Source organism: Festucalex cinctus, chromosome 21 (assembly GCF_051991245.1).
Source record: "Festucalex cinctus isolate MCC-2025b chromosome 21, RoL_Fcin_1.0, whole genome shotgun sequence".
Classification (NCBI taxonomy): domain Eukaryota; kingdom Metazoa; phylum Chordata; class Actinopteri; order Syngnathiformes; family Syngnathidae; genus Festucalex; species Festucalex cinctus.
In genome coordinates this window covers 2,387,883-2,405,128 of record NC_135431.1, presented here as the reverse complement: position 1 = coordinate 2,405,128, position 17,246 = coordinate 2,387,883, and the positions used below count along the sequence as shown (strand labels likewise).

Genomic DNA, 17,246 nt, shown 5'->3' with positions numbered 1-17,246 from the left:
TAGATGGCAAACATTTCTACACATTGTCTCGTTAAAATTAAAAATCCTCCGTTTCACGTTTTATATTTCAATTAGAGGTGTCAGTCGATTACATTTTTTTTAATCGTAATTAATCACACGACTTCAATAATTAACTGACGATTAATCGTACGTCGATGTGTACTTTTCATTTAATTGACACCCATAATTTCAACATTTCAGTTGGGCATCCGTTTTCAGCCTTCATATGCATTTTTTATTTTTTATTTTTTTAAACAAAATAGCATCTGCCAGTTCTGAACCGCACACTTCTTTTAAACTTCTCCCCCCCCCCCCCCCCCCAAAAAAAAAGGAAGGCGCCACGTCAAGCCGCGAGACGTTTACTCGAGTTAGCGCTGGTGTTAGCCGCGACGCTAGCCCGCCTTTCGGCTCCTCAGCCCGCTAATTAACACCGTGCATCTCCCCGCGTTTGATGTGCGCCCGCCAAAAACGCCGATAACGTGGCGGGGGCTTTATCTTTTCCGAGGTCTCTCTGCCGCTCGCTTGGCACCCTTCAACACTCCATTTTTTTTTTTGCACATTATTTATTTATTTTATTTGCACCAATGCCACTAAATAGATGAAAGATGTTAATTAGTGAGCGTTAAGAGGGACTGCTGGCTACATCTTTTTGTTTTTTGGGGGGGGTATGGGGGGGGGGGGGGGGGGGGGGGTAAGCCGTTTGCCGCTTTGAGCTAAGCTATGCTAATCAGCTGCAAGCCTGCCGGCTTCGCTATGGATCTTCTTATCTGTCCATTCCATAAAAAAAACCCAAAAAAACAAAAAACATTTACCTTTTCTCACTCACGGAGACTGAAGAAGAGGAAGTTTCATCATAGTGTGACGCACAAAAAAAAAAAAAAATCTATGTACGTGCGTGTACTCGTCTGTATGACTTAACACCTATCAAGCGGAAATGCATCATCGTGTGGGAATCTAAAAGTCGTCGATGACATTATTTGACATATCATATGTATGTGTGTGAGGCAATACTTACAGGCATATATTCTTTATCCTCTGTGAGGACAACTTTTCTTACTAAAAAAAAAAAAAAAACGACGCCAGGTACGACGCGCTCATACGTCTCGTATTCCGACGCATTCCGAGACCACCAGCATGGTTGCGGGTGGGTACTTCCTCTCGTTTGATGAGAAGGGAAAAAAAAAAAAAAAAGCAAGTGCTGGAGGGCCAGTCTGCAGTCTGACACATGTCAGTCACACAACACATTATTGGATCTACATTTTTTTTTTTTTAAATATATAATTGTTTCTGCTTCACCGCACCAAATAAAAAATAAATAAATATGTGGACGAAAACAGACAACAGCTGTTGTTGACGCTGGTGTAGCGGTGTGGAAATCTGTTCACTCACCAGACACTTCATTAGGTACACCTGTACAGCCTCATCACATTCGCTTCAAGAGCTGGAGAAATAAATAGCACAAAAATTAGTGGCCGGCTGTGAAGATCTGGACAGCTAATTTTATAGTTCTACATATACTGTATATATATTTAAAAAGTTTGGACACCCCTGCTTTAAAGGTTTTAATCTTCCAAAATGTACTGATATGCATGCTGAAGTTATTCTAATTTAAAAGAGTACTTGACTTGATAGGTTTTGCTTCCTTCCACCTTTCTCAAACATGCACTTTAGCGTTTTTTTCCCCCTCTGTTTCATTCTTGTGCTTGTTTCAAACAAGTAAAAATCAAATCAACAATACTGACAAGGCATATTTTGCTCTGTTCCGTGCAGATTATTAACTCATTTGCTTCCAATAACGTGTAAATACGTTTTGTTTTTTTTTATGTTCTAACTGTCCCAAAGACGTATTTAAAAAAAAATAAAAAAAAAATTATGCTAGAGCATACAGAAGGCTTTGATGCAGCCTCTCAACTGCAAAGAACGGTTGCAGAAATGATAGTTATTACACAAACGGCCAGCAGGTGGCAGCAGAGCAAAGGAGATCAACCAGGGCCATGTAGAAAAAAAGCTCAATTACTTACAATTTTAAATAGATTTGTGAAAACTGATGAAACTTAGCTCTCTTCTAATGCTAATTGCTGCAAAACGGAAACAGATAGAAACATACTTTTTTTCCTGATCAAAGAAGAGACTATAATCTTTCTTTTGATGGGTTCCATGCTTTTATAGCAATAGAACACAATATTTTGTGGGCCTTGCAAAATCAGTCAAAATCCAGTAAAACAGCCGGGAGCGAACGGGACTGCTTCTGTGAAAATGGCGGCGAGTGAATGAGTTAAAATTAAAACTGCAAAAAATGTTGTTGTAATATTACACTGAAGTGGCGGCAGAACACTCAAGTCCAACACGCGTATCGGGTGCCTCACGTTTGACATCAATCTGATCCCATTTCAAGCAGGTTGTCAGCGTTCCAGTGCGGACCGGCACTTAGTGGGGAATGAAGATGCGCTTAAGCGCGTCTCCTATACCGCCCGCCCGCCCTCTCCGCCATGTCGCATTTGACAAGGCGGCTTTGGCATCGCCGCCAACCCGCCATGTTTGAGCCCACTGCCACGTTTTTCACGCCGAGCCAGTCGGTCCTCGCCAGGCCTCAAGGCTGAGGCTGCCAAACATTTTTTTTTTTTTTGCACGGAGCAACACATTTGTTGTCATTTAGTGCCACCGAGCAGGCTCCTTCCAGCCATTTGGACGACGGGGGGGTGGGAGGCGGCCAACTAGCAGGCTTGCAGGGGTGAAGTTCAGCGCCAGTTCAAAAGGCAAGCGACAACGTTTAAAGTGAAGGAGAATGTGAGATAAACAAGTGGAATAAACAGACAATTTTCACATCAGATCAGATTTTTAAGCCTCGGAAGGAGATAACACAAATTTTCCATTCGATTATTTAAAAAAATAAAAATAAATAAGAAAAATGGACAAACAGGTGATTAATAAAGAATTGGACAGAAATAAGCGGTCACAAAATGAATGTAAAACAAAATTTATGGTGTTTTGTGGTACAACTTAAAGTGAATTTGAATGCACCTGAAATTGAGAAAGTTTGGAACAAAATTCTTGAACATGATTATGGATTATAAACTATGGCTGCACAATATATCGAAAAAATATATATATATAGATATTGCGGTATTGGCCCATGCAATATGCATATCGCAAAGACATGTAATAAGTTTCATATGAAATTTTATGGTTTTATCTGAATTTCACCAGTCAAACGCTAACTAAAACGCGCAGCGCCATCCAATAGTTGAACAGAATAGTTGAATTGTAAAAACGGAAATGAACATAATATAACCGCAAAATATATTCAATAAATAATACACAAAATATTGTCAGTTTAGATTGTTAATGTGTTCCTATTATCATTAAGACTTTTTTTTTTTTTTTTTTTAATTGTGATTGATTTGTGAACAGCTAAAAAAAGAAACCATGCAAACCAAAGCTAACTTTGCTAGCGCTGCTGTACTGATGTCACCGGCAAGTGCAAAAGCGCTTCAAATCTTTTTTTTCAAGTAAGTTTTAAGTATCATGCTTTTATATTTTTAGGTTTATTTACGTTTTTACAATTTTTGTCCGTACATTTTAATTTGAATGGCTTATATTCCATTTTTTTTAATACAAAAAAGGAAATGTAATTTAATATTATTTATTAAATAATATTATATTTAATATTATTTAATAATTTAAGAGTATTAAGTATTTTCAAAACATTTTCAGTGACAGGAAAAATAAATGTAGTCAAGTATACCAGATTTATTTCGCTCAACTGTCTGCTGCCAGGTTGGCGCAGACTACTGCCACCTGTTGGTGTGGAGCTGTTTTTTTTAAATTTTTCCTTTTTTTTTTGGCACCATACCGGCCAACAAGCTACTCGGGCGCCAATCCTCTCAGGGTGTTTATATTTTAGTATTCAAGGCCCGGCTGACAAAAGAATCAATTTGTGCGCTCTTCGCTGCAGGGGCCGCAGTTGAGCACTTTAGCAGCCAATTGGCCTGACACTCATTACCTGACTAATAAATCAACAGCGGCGCGGACACTCAACGACTTACTCGGCAAGGCGGGCCCGAGCGGCGAGGCGAACCAAACGAGTGGCCCTTAACAAACTCGATGTGGAAAAAAAAATAAGCATATGTTGAAGAAAATGAGGCTGTAAAATACATTTGGTGCGCCCGTTTTTTTGGGGTTTTTTTTCTCTCTCTCTCTCTTTCCCAACGGCTGTCTGCGGCGGTGTCATTCAAGATGTGGCCTTTCCACACTCGTAAAGAACACATAAAATACACATTGTGCGCCCATAAAGCGCTTTGCCGAGGTGAGATTTATGTGGCGGCTCTTTGGGTCGGAATGGAGAGCGATGGATGGATGATGTCCCCCAAAAAATGACGGCGATTTAAAGAAAGCCAATAAGGCGCTAAACAATCAGGATTTTGGTGACGACCATTGAGTTAAAAAAATAAAATAAAATAATTAAAAAACTGTTTATTTACTATAGTCAACCAAAGTTATTTCAGTTCACTAAAACTAACAGAAAAACTAAAACTAAAATTCAACGTACAATTTTGTTAATGAAATAAAATAAAAAATGAAAACTAACTGAAACTACCTTTTATGTTCACAAAACTAACTAAAACGAACTATAATTATAGCAAAAAATGTCCTTGGTTTTCGTCTTTGGTAATTAATTTAATGCATGAGCCTTTGGGGATGATATTTAAATGTGACTTTAAGTCAAATTATTTTTATATGAACCGGAATAAGGACGTTTGAAAGTGTGCCGCACAGAAGTGATGTCATCTAGCAGCAGCCAATAGAAAAGATGAGATCGCTCCTATGGTGTTTTTTGAATATTGCACACAAGTAATACACTTAAAAAAACAAAAACAAAAAACTAATACCGAAACTAACTAAGGACTTATTAACTAACTAAAACTAATAAAAACTAACAGAACCACCCTGAAAACTAATTAAAACTAACTAAATTCAAAACAAAATCAAAACTAAAATGACAAATTCCAACTTTCAGAACCCTGGACCGGACCTGCCCACAAATAGCCAAAATTTGCATATATTTGACACCCATTGAAATGATTATATATGGAACATGGTGCAAAAATTGGCATATTACCCGTGTTTACATTATGTAACATGATGTGCGTTTGTGAGTGAATTCTGCCTAGCAACAAGCATCTTCCTTTTTCATGGTTGTACGGATTAAGAATTGATCACATTTTATCAAGACAAACAAGGCTATTATTATTAGCATTCAGATTTATGACTATGCATATTCACCACGGTGGTTCTCTCGTTTGGAACCTGAACAGGAAGTGGATCCCTCCGGACAAAAACGAGCCTCGACATGTTCCCTCTCGTCTGGAGGGCCATGGTGAGGGGGCGACCTTTGAACCCCGAGCTCTGCGGCTGAGCGCCTATTACGAGACGCTAATTGGGCGTGGAGCGCCGCGTTAAAAATGGGGAGCGGCTAATTGGACGCACTTTACACGCCTTCGAAACGGACGCTCACGTTTTCTCCGTAACGCATGTCGACGTGCTTTAAGAAGTGATGACACTCCCCAAGAAACTCCATTTTAAATCTGGAGCAGAATATTCCTTTTTTTTAAAAAAAATTTTAACCGCATTCCTTTGCAAGTTGCTTCTTTTAAAATTAATAATAAATTGCATTATTGCTTTTCTTTTATTGGACATTTATATGATGTGCTCTTAATTAAAGTTTTCATCTGTGTAAAGCAAATTTAAATGGGTGGCATTTAAAAAAAACTGATGCGCACGGAGAGATGGAGGTGCAAGCATGGAGATTGCATCAACAACAGCAAAAATTGTATGTATTGTATTGTAATGTTGTATTTTACAACTTTAAAAACGTGCAACATTTCAAAAGTTACTTCGTTAAAGATTAGATAGCTATTAACTCATTTGCTCCCAATGACGTATAAATACGTTTTTTTATGTTCTAAGTGTCCCAAAGATGTATTTATACGTTTTTTTGTTTGTTTGTTTTTTATGCTAGAGCATACAGAAGGCTTTGATGCAGCCTCTCAACTGCAAAGAACGGTTGCAGAAATGGTAGTTATTACACAAGCGGCCAGCAGGTCGCAGCAGAGCAAAGGAGATCAACCAGGGCCATGTAGAAAAAAAGCTAAATTACTTAGCTCTCTTCTAATGCTAATTGCTGCAAAACGGAAACGGATAGAAACATACTTTTTTTCCTGATGAAAGAAGAGACTAATCTTTCATTTGACAGGTTCCATGCTTTTATAGCAATAGAACACAATATTCTGTGGGCCTTGCAAAATCAGTCGAAACCGGATTACTTCTGTGAAAATGGCGCCGAGCGAATGAGTTAATATGAAAAGAAAAATGCACTGCGCTATCGCCGACATCTTACAAATGCAATGATGCCATCTAGTGGCAGAAAAATGACCTCAATGCAAATCAATCACACTCGTTTTTGACAGTAACCCCGCCTACTGCACAAAGCCAGCTGAGATAGGCTTCAGCACCCCTGCGACCCTTGTGAGGAATAAGCGGCTAAGAAAATGAATGGATGGATAATATAAATGAGTGTTTAGAGTATTGCAGCATTTTTGGAAATTAATAAAAATGAAAGCCCAGTGAATCTAATGATGCAATACAGCAAAAGAATAAAGCAAGTCCATAAACTCTTACTTTGATCAATATGCAAATAAATGTAATTTCTTTTCGTGAAATGCGACTCAAGTATTTGTGACGGAAGCCCTCCTTTGTCTCGTCCCGCGGGCCCGTCCAAATGTCATCGGCAAAGCCAAGCCATCCGTTACGATCTCGGCGCAGTCAAACCCTCCGTCACACTTTAGCGGGCATGTCGGCAGATTTCAAGGCGTGACAATCAGGCGATCAGGCGGCTTAAAAAAAAAGAAAAAAGGACGTCGTTGCCGAGTCGGCGGCCGTCCGACGGAAGACGAGAGCGACAGCACGAGGCTTCTTCCTCTCGTGGCGACGTCATCCTCACGCTAACGCACATATTTTTTATTTTATTTTTATTTTTTTTAACACACCCGTGCGGTATCGAGGTTCATTCGTCGCACCGCCGCTACATCATCAATTTTTTATGCTGCATTCGAGGATGGTCGGAAGTGGGACTTTTCCTGAGTTCAAACTAGGAAGTGTGTACGGGAGCACCCCCTTGAACTTGGAACTTGCGAAGTCAGGAAAAAAACAAAAAAACAAAAAAAAAGGACCCCAAGTGATGTCACACTACAATGGCAACCACAGACCATGAATGGTAAAACATAAATTACTCGAGTATAAAACAAGATAGCTTTCTTCTATGGTGCAAAAGTAACTCGTTTAAAAAAAAAAAAAAAAAAAAGTATACATTTGTATTCTTTATTCACAAATATTCAACATAACTCCACGTACGTGACAGTAAAAACAATAAATGAAGCAAAATTGTGAAAAGGCAAGTTTGCTGGAGGTCAAAATGAAGTTTTGAGGACCAAAAATAAAAAAACAATTTCTCACTTTCCGCCATTTTGGTTGTTTACTTTCACCTCGAATGTTTACACGTCAGAACTGGGGAAAAACCAACTCAGATATATCCGACCGTCCTCGAATGCAGCATAAATTGCTTGTTTGTTTATATTTAAATTTATTATGGGTTCATAATTAGCGCAACATTGATGCTAATTTCTGTTAGCACGTCTATGATTTTCCACATCATATGTTAGCGTTAAGCTAGTGGGTGAAACGATATTGTTTGGTTTAATATTGACATGTAATGTTTAATTGTGTGTGACGTTAGATAATAGAAATGATATTTTAATATATTCAGAAACAAAACTCAAAATTTACTTGACATCGTCTTTAAGACAAACTTATTTCTTACTCCCTCCCACATTTGGCAAGTGGGACGCATTTTGCGTACCTGCTCCTTCCTTCTCCATGTCGTCCCATGTGATTGCCACAGGTGAAAACGGGTCACTGCAATGAGAAGAGGCAAAAATGGAGGTCAGGTTTCAGTGATGGAGTAATCAGACATCTTGTTTCTGTGCTGCTCAATCAACACGGCCCGGCTGAAAGGTGAAAGGTCAGACGGGTTGCGAGTGCACTGCAAGTTCACCCGCTGTGTACCCGTGTTGCATTGTGGGAAGTGGGCCCGGCCGCGACAATGGTTGAACCTGTGATGTGAGCCGCGTCGTCGTGGCCGTCATACCTGAAACGCCTTCGCGCCTCCCACGCATGCACAAATCTTGGCCGCCTTCTTGTGTTCTTCCCGTCGGACAGAGGATCCCGCTGTCCTGCTTTTTGCAACAGTAGCGTGCTTACGTGACATGTGGCCCCTGCAGCCAGTAATTCTGCCTGCTGTCCTGTGTGTCCGCCTCCCCGGACCCACCCCGCCAGCACCTCCGCAACACAGCCAAGGACAAACATGGCCCGTGGCAACAAAAACAAGCCGATCCTCTCAAAAGCCTCCTTTATCCGCCAGGAACAAAAAGATGGCTTCACCTTCCCGCACCGTTCCCACCATCAGGCCACCTGACTGGACACCTCCAGAATGTTATTATATATTTTATAGATATATGATATGATATATATTAGGGGTGGGGCAATACGGGTAAACCACGATTCGATACTGTTACGATATTTGGCTCACGATATCGATATCACGATACACGATATCTACAATTTTTGATATATTGTAAAAACTGTAAACATTGTAAAGTGAGACAAATTAAAGTATATAAACATTTATAATATAACACTGCAAAACTGGACATATCGATAGCTACCGTCAGTGTATCGATAATTTATTGCAACAGAGAGCGCAACAATATATTGCGATATCAATTTTTTTCGAACACCCCTAATACATATACACACACACACACACACATATTATATATATATATATATATATATATATATATATATATATATATATATATATATATATATATATATATATATTTATTTATTTATTTATTTGGAGTTTCATGCAATAAAACTATTCGGAATTAAAAATGTATTTTTTTAATAGTTTTCATACTCAACATGAAAGTGGAAAAAAAATGTTAAATACAAATATAGCTGCATCTTTTAGTGATTGATACACTAAGTTCATAATAAAATTGAGTTAAAATTAATAAAGATGTACTGTAAAAAAAAAACGAGTGCGATATTGATTTGTGTTGGTTATTTTTCTGCCACGAGATGGCATCATTGCACTTGTAAGACAGCTCAATGCATTTTTTTCTATTCATACTAAAAGCTAATCTTTAACATGAAGTAACTTGTGAAATTCTGCACATTTAAAATTTTTTTTTTTTTTTTTTTTAAATACAACTTGGCCCCAGTCTCCACAAAAATATGCATTATTATTCAATGTATTACTGCGAAACTTTAACGTGGACATGTCTGCTGCGTTGCGGCTGGTAAGTAAGTAAGCAAGCAAGTAATGGCCGCTCATTAATCGCGCATTTAAAAAATTTATTATTATTTTTTTTTTACGCACACTTATATGACATCTCAACACACCTGCATGTACCTGACATACACACGTTTCTGCAGCTTTTGGCATGTTACTACGCCTTTGACACGCACACACTTGAAAGCAGCTTCGTGCGAGACTTTGGAATGAAGCTTGAAAGCAGTCTTGTCAGTTTGTGTCTGAGAATTGGGACGCACGCACGCACGCAAAGAAGTGTTTCAACAGGCTGAACTTGACCGGGCAGGCCGGGTCAGCGAGGTAAGCAAGGGAGGCGTTTTATACGTCGCCTCACCTCTAGAGGTGAAAGGAAGTCTTCAACTTTTTGGGCCAGTCCAAAGACAGTGCGGCAAAAAAAATCAAGCGGCCGAGGTTTTTACAAAAACTACAAGTGAAAGGGCTTTTTTTGATGGAACTAATTGAAAGCTCATTGAACATCGAAAATGTTCTTCGTTCTTCGTCATCTCGGTCAATTCACTTCATACATATGTTTAAGCTTTCTGAGTTGATGTGAAATCAATTTCTATTTGGCTCCTTTTAGAGCGTATTTGATTTGTGGAGGCTTGTTGACTGCCAGTAAGCTTTCAAAACAGAATCCCTCGCTTTGCCAGACCATTTGGAGCTTTTTTGACTCATCGTTCAAGACCCACAGAACATTGAGGACTGTATGTATATGTGTATATATATATATATATATATATATATATGTGTGTATATATATATATATATATATATATATATATATATACATATATACATACATACATACATATGGCAAAATTTATTGTATTTACAGATGTACAATGAGTGACGCAGACTCATCGCATGGCTTTGATATGCAGAATAGAAAAATTAACGTGCTCTCCTTTTCTTACGGTTTCCACTATTCAAGTCCCAAGTCATAAAATCAGCAACTTAAGTCTGACTCGAGTCAAGTCATGTGACACCTCAGCTACATCCAACCTCACCCTCCCCACCCACCTCACCCTCGTCGCTCTGCGTGTGTCATAAAACAACATTGTGATATAATGAGCAAATGATACGTTCTCGTGTTCAACATACGGGAGCAGCAGTCCATCAAGGAGATCTAACCACGCGCTGGCAAATTTGCATAGCGTGAATACAAAGTGGGTCATTTGGAGGCGTCATAAAAAAAAAGAAAAAAAAAAAGTGCAAAGGCGTGTTCGCTAAAGCACCCGCCCCGTCCGTGTTCAACGCAACGCAAACGAGACGCCCGGACCATTTGACTCCAACAGGGGTCCGTGAATGAATGAATCATTATCCCTATGACCCCCCCGAGCTATTAATTCCATCTCTATAGACAAATTCATTTACATGAAAGCCCACTCACCACATTTGCGGGCCCGCAGGTGAGCGCCAATCTAACCCAACCATTTCACGCGATATTAGCATTGCTCGCCGCCCGTGCGCCATTAATAATAAGTCCCCCCAACACACTCCCCCACCTGCCATGACTGAAGGGATCAACATGTTTTAATTATGCTGCCGATTTGATACGTGGCAGTTCTACAAACATAAACAGGGCAGCAAGGTGGGCCAGGGGGCCGGAGGGCTTGTGGGTGGGGAGGGTTATGAGACGACATAAGGAAGAAGGGGGGCGGGCGCCATGTCCGGGCACGGCCGGGCTGGATCTGAGTAGACATCAAAGATGGAGGGGGACGGCGTTAGGGGGTGGAAATATTAAAGCTTGTTAATAACTTTGAACACATCTGTTTGTCCATGAAAGCAACATGGTCGACTTTATAGCAGACTCGTTGACATGCCTTAAGGACGAATTATAGTAAACCCATCGAAACCGAAGAAATAAAAAAAAAAAAAAAAAAAAATCTCTCTCACCATGATGTGCATGCACTCATGGCCAACGACGAGGCACTCTAAAACATTCATGCCAGCCTGAAACTGCAGTCCACATGCTGGCAGTCCAAAATCCACCCCTGCACCCTAACCCCCTTTCACACTGTGACTTACATGCACTCAAGGCCAACAATGAGGCACTCTAATTAATGTATTAACATGTTTTCACTTTCTGGTGTTATTTGTGTAGTTATCAAAATGCAGTTTATGTCTTGTTTCACGTGTTCAGTGAATTTAAATACAGTTAACCTATAAAGCCCAACGCATCATTCTAAATACAAGACATTTTCAGCCCTCTATTTCATGAGTATAATTTTTTTTTCTCATTAAAGCCTTGACGTATACGATTTGATACATGCATTGCACAGATAATCCATTAGAGGGCAGCATCTCCCAGCTGATGGCTTTTCTAGTGACCTTCAACCCAATGAATTAATATTTGGAATTATTCAGATTTTTGGAAATAATATATTTGATATGTCTAATATGATATCTTTGTCAGTTATAAATGCACAAATTTAAAGCATTGTGACCGGATGTATCAAATATGACACAAATCACAAGACATATGTGGAAGTTGATTTTCCCCAAAAAAATATATATATTTTTTTTATGTTTGTTCAAAAGGACCAATAAATACTCTACAAAGAATCCCAAAAAAATTCTCATATACTTCATGGTTCAGACTTTATATGAATGGGAATTGGACTCCCGCCTAAATGGTGTTGTGCCTTGGTGCGCACGGTGTAAACACAAACATGCTCCGGATGATCTCCGGCTCTATTACTCTCTCACTTTCTCTTGCTCTCTCACATTCCGCCTGCAATCTCGTCCAATTAGACAAACGACGTACACGTTATTTCGCTTGCAGATCATCCATCACACTAGCGGCAGCTGTTAAGAGTTGGGAGGTCCTGACTTCAAAAAAATAAAAATAAAAAATTGGTGGCTGCGCCGTGGCATCCCGCAGGGCACCGTCCTGCTTCTTTTTTTTTTTTCATTGACGCACGGCTGCGGCGGCAGAATTCTTCCCTATGAGCACGCGCGCGCACGCGCACACACACACACACACACACACACACACACACACACACACACACACACACACACACACACACACACACACACACACACACACACACACACACAGGAGCAAGACGGAACCTGTTATCAAAGCTGGTGGTTGTGGCCAGCTGCCAAAAGAAACGTGCCGGGACGAATCCAGTGGAAAAGCTGAACGCCAAATATTGATAACGCCGACCGGGTGACCGCGAGAGACGAGGGCCGAGGAAGTCCGGAGCTTCCCGGTAACCGCAAGTCTGACCAAAGACGTTCAAGATCAAAAGGTGACGTGGGAAACTATGTCATCACGTTCACTTTTTTTTTTTTTTGCAGCAGCAGCATGTGTGTGTGTGTGTGTAACATGTCCTCAAAGCCTCATTACACCCCCTAGTGGCAGTCATGTGATCTCCATCAATTCCCTCTTGTGCCAGTCCATTGCAGGCCCACATGAAGACATTGCAGTCTTCATATTTGGAATTTGGCAGTAACCAGGGGAGAATCCGGAGTGCAGATTCGAACCCGGGACTTCTCAACAGTGAAGCAGCTAACTGACTTTTGGGCAAAACATTGGATCATGTCATAATAACCCCTCCCCCCTTGAAGCGACTGTTTATGTTTTGGGGAATGTCTCAAGAAATTGGGATTCGAATCTGGAATCATTCCACTTCAAGTCAGGCTTGCAAACCACTATGCAAACGTGCTGCCCCATCTTGTGATCACTCATTCTCCAAAACAATTTGAAAATTTGAATTTGGCTTATCATGTCAACACCCCTTCTTGTTAATTATATTATCAGGTGTTAACCAATTATGTGATTATCTATATATATATATATATATATATATATATATATATCTATATATATATATATATATATATATATATATATATATATATATATATATATATATATATATGTTATTTTATTTTTATTTATGGAATGGATATGGTGTCCTCCTCCGGCCCGCGCCGTGCAATTAGCGCGGTGGAAAAGGAAGATAGCGCGTAAAGCGGCGCAGAATCTAATCATTCAATTAGGAGCGGAGTGTTTGGGGCTAAGTGAAACTACATCAATGGCAGCCATTCATTTCCTCCGGGTTCGTAATTTGATAAGACATCAAATCGGGGGGGGGGTGCGAAGAGATGTGTTGTTACGCGAGAGGACGCCGAGCCAATTTGTCGGCCAAAGAGGATTAAAGGATGAATGATGAAATGTATTTATCGCCGGCGCCCGAGATGACAAATTGACTTCGGACGCCGTCCTTGGGATTCGAACCCAGAACCTGTCCACCACTGCGAAGTCAGGTGGGCACGCTAACCACCCGCTCCCATCCCTGTCCAAGTATTATAACCTTGGTCAGGACCAGGGTTATTCTAGTTTAGAAATTTTCATTTTAGTTAGTTTTTATTTCATTTTGAGATTTGTCTTTTTAAATTGAGTTAGTTTGAATTAGTTTTCTGGGTGGTTCTGTTAGTTTTTATTAGTTTTAGTTATTTAATAAATGCTTAGGTTTAGTTTTGTCACGCCGCCACCAGAGTGGCGGGTCATGCTTTTATTTCACAGTCAGGTTCCTGTTTTATTTTGAAGTCATTAACCACCCTCTCACCTCAGGTCACTTGCCCTTCCTCCTGCACAGTAATCACCGGTCCACGCCCATGATTGTTTCCACCTGCTCCCAATCAACCCGGACATAAAAGCCACCTGCATTCTCCCCTCCGTTGCCGAAGTGTCACATCTCAGTGCATGGAAGCGTCCTCACAGTCCTTGTTCCACAGTCCTTGTTCGATGTCTTGCCTTGCTTTGTCTTGCGCCCTTAGTTTGCCCCTTGTTTTCCTCCCTAGCGGAGCGCCTTTAGTTGTCCCTGTTTTTGAGTGCCCTTGTTTATTCTCCAGTTTGGAGCTCTTTTTGTTCTGCCTTTTTTCCCTCCTTGAGAGGTGTTTTTTGGTTCATTGGATTAAAGCTGCAGCCTTGTTGGCCAACTTACACTCTGCGTCTGAGTCCTACCTCCTCGCATCGTGTCAGTACACTTCGGCCAGCATGGACCCAGCGGAGAAGTTGGAGGCTGCACTTCGACGACAGGCCGCCCGCCTGTCGCAGACAGAGGAGCTCCAGCAGGCGATGGTCACCCGGATGGGAGAGCTCGCCGGACAGGTGCAGGAGCTAATGAGCCACCTGCGACACTCCACGCCGGCCATCACGAAACCAGAGACCGCAGAACCACCGATCCCAACTCCAGCCTTGACCGGGGCGGGGTTGAGACTGGCTCCCCCGGAGCGATACTCGGGAGACCAAGGACAATGTCAGGCATTCCTGACCGAATGCGACTTACATTTTGAACTTTCGCCACAGGCTTTTCCCACCGACCGTTCCCGTGTGGCCTTCATGATTTCCCATCTGACTGGACGAGCCAGAGACTGGGCCACCACGGAATGGGCACGGCACTCCCCGACTTGCTCAACCGCAGCCGGGTTTAGCAGGGCACTTCGCCTCGTGTTCGATCCAACCAACATGGATCGGGAAAAGACTCGAGAGCTTAGCAACCTCAGACAAGGCCGAGAATCGGTGAATGATTACGCAATCCGATTCCGAACTCTAGCGGCCAAGAGTGGCTGGAATGACACAGCCCTTTTTGACCACTTTTTAAAGGGGCTTTCCACAGCCATGCAAGAACTCTTATTGCCAGTGGACTTACCTGGCGATTTGGACTCATTGATCTCGTTGGCCATCCGCACAGATCATCGACGGCGAGATCTTTTGCAGACCAGCGGACATCAACGGGGACACGGCTCCGGATTCTTCCGGCACCCAGAAGCAAGAGGCCCTCCGCGAGGTGCCCTTCCCCAGTCGCCCACCGCGGGAAGGCCCAGCGAGAGTGACGAGGAGCCGATGCAGCTGGACCGCACCCGATTGTCTCACCACGAACGCCAGCGACGTCGTCAAGAGGGGCGATGCTACTACTGTGGAGAACAAGGCCATCTGGTGGTAGCTTGTCCCACCAAGAGAGGCTCTCCGGTGGGTACCGCGACTCACAAGCAAGGCAAAAACCGAAAACTCACGCAAGTCAAGATTTCCTGCAATGCCATTTCCACAGACCTACTAGCTCTCATTGACTCCGGAGCGGACGAGAGCCTCATGGATTGGGGTCTGGTGGAAAAATTGCAGGCAGGCACGGAGCCACTTTCCACCCATATGAGGGCCAGGGCGCTCAATGGGAAAGACTTATTCCTCATCACACATGTCACAGAGCCTCTTGAGATCCATATTGGACAGCACCGAGAACTTCTTCGCTTCCATGTCTTCCGTTCCCCATCACACACACTGGTCCTGGGTCATCCCTGGTTGCAGTTGCACAACCCCCGCATCGACTGGCGATCGGGGCGAGTCCTGGACTGGGGAGATGATTGTGAACACCATGGGGTGGAGCGGCCAGCGGCAGAGGCACCTCCCGCTGCCATCCGACAGGTGTCTCTCGTGAATGACCAGGATTACCCGGACCTGAACACCGTTCCCACCTGCTATCATCCTCTCAGGGAGGTGTTCAGCAAGACCAAGGCCATGTCACTTCCCCCACATCGATCCTATGACTGTGCGATCGAGTTGATTCCTGGATCTACCATCCCCAAGGGGAGATTGTACTCTGTTTCGGGTCCCGAACGCAAGGCCCTAAACGAGTACATAGACACTTCCTTGAAAGCCGGACTTATTCGGCCCTCGTCATCGCCAGCTGGAGCCGGTTTTTTCTTTGTGGGCAAGAAGGATGGCTCATTACGCCCTTGCATTGACTACAGTCCCCTGAATGAAATCACAGTCAAGAATCGTTATCCTCTGCCCTTGATGTCCTCAGTATTCGACCAGCTCCAGCAAGCCAAGATATTCACCAAACTGGATCTCCGCAACGCCTATCATCTCGTCCGTATTCGTGCAGGGGATGAGTGGAAAACTGGCTTCAATACTCCCCGAGGCCACTATGAATACTTAGTCATGCCATTTGGACTCACGAATGCGCCAGCTGTTTTCCAGGCCATGATCAATGACGTGCTCAAGGACTTCATCGACCAGTTCGTATATGTTTATTTGGACGACATATTGATTTACTCACCGGACTTGAAAACCCACCAGCACCATGTCACCCAAGTCTTGAAACGCCTGCTTGAACACCGGCTCTACGTGAAGGCTGAGAAGAGCCTTTTCCACGCCGATACCATCTCATTTCTGGGATTCGTCGTATCTCCTGGCAAAGTCGAGATGGAATCAGAGAAGGTCAGCGCGGTCAGGGACTGGCCCACACCTGAGTCCAGAAAGAAGGTGCAACAGTTCCTGGGATTCGCCAACTTTTACAGACGATTCATCCGCAACTTCAGCTCCATCGCAGCTCCACTCCATGCCTTGACCTCGCCACAGCAACGCTTCGTCTGGACTCCGGAGGCCAACGCCGCGTTCAACACACTCAAGAAACGTTTCACAGAGGCTCCGATACTCAGAGTTCCCGACCCTACCCGCCAGTTCGTGGTTGAGGTAGATGCCTCCAATCTGGGCGTCGGGGCCGTCCTATCCCAAAGGAGCCAGGAGGATGGAAAGGTGCACCCCTGCGCATTCTTGTCCAGGAAGCTCTCCAAGGCCGAGCGCAATTACAGCGTTGGAGATCGGGAACTACTGGCGGTCAAGGTCGCCCTAGAAGAGTGGAGGCACTGGCTGGAGGGCGCAGAACACCCCTTCATCATTTGGACAGATCACCGCAACCTGGAGTACCTGCGCCAAGCAAAAAGACTGAACCCCCGACAGGCCAGGTGGTCATTGTTTTTTAACAGATTTTCGTTTTCTCTGACCTACAGA

The 17,246-nt window shown here is 42.7% G+C and overlaps 1 protein-coding gene across 2 annotated transcripts in view; it reads right to left on the bottom strand.

Annotated features, from left to right (window-relative positions):
- The window catches only part of ncoa1 (nuclear receptor coactivator 1), a 240,715-nt gene that overhangs the window by 75,251 nt on the left and 148,218 nt on the right, over positions 1–17,246 (bottom strand). For both annotated transcript variants that reach the window (XR_013281095.1, XR_013281096.1), the window contains exons 28-29: positions 7,916–7,971; positions 1,390–1,441 (exon numbers count right to left, since the gene is read on the bottom strand). The gene's annotated coding sequence lies outside the window, so the exon portion shown is untranslated. The remainder of the gene's footprint in view (positions 1–1,389; positions 1,442–7,915; positions 7,972–17,246) is intronic.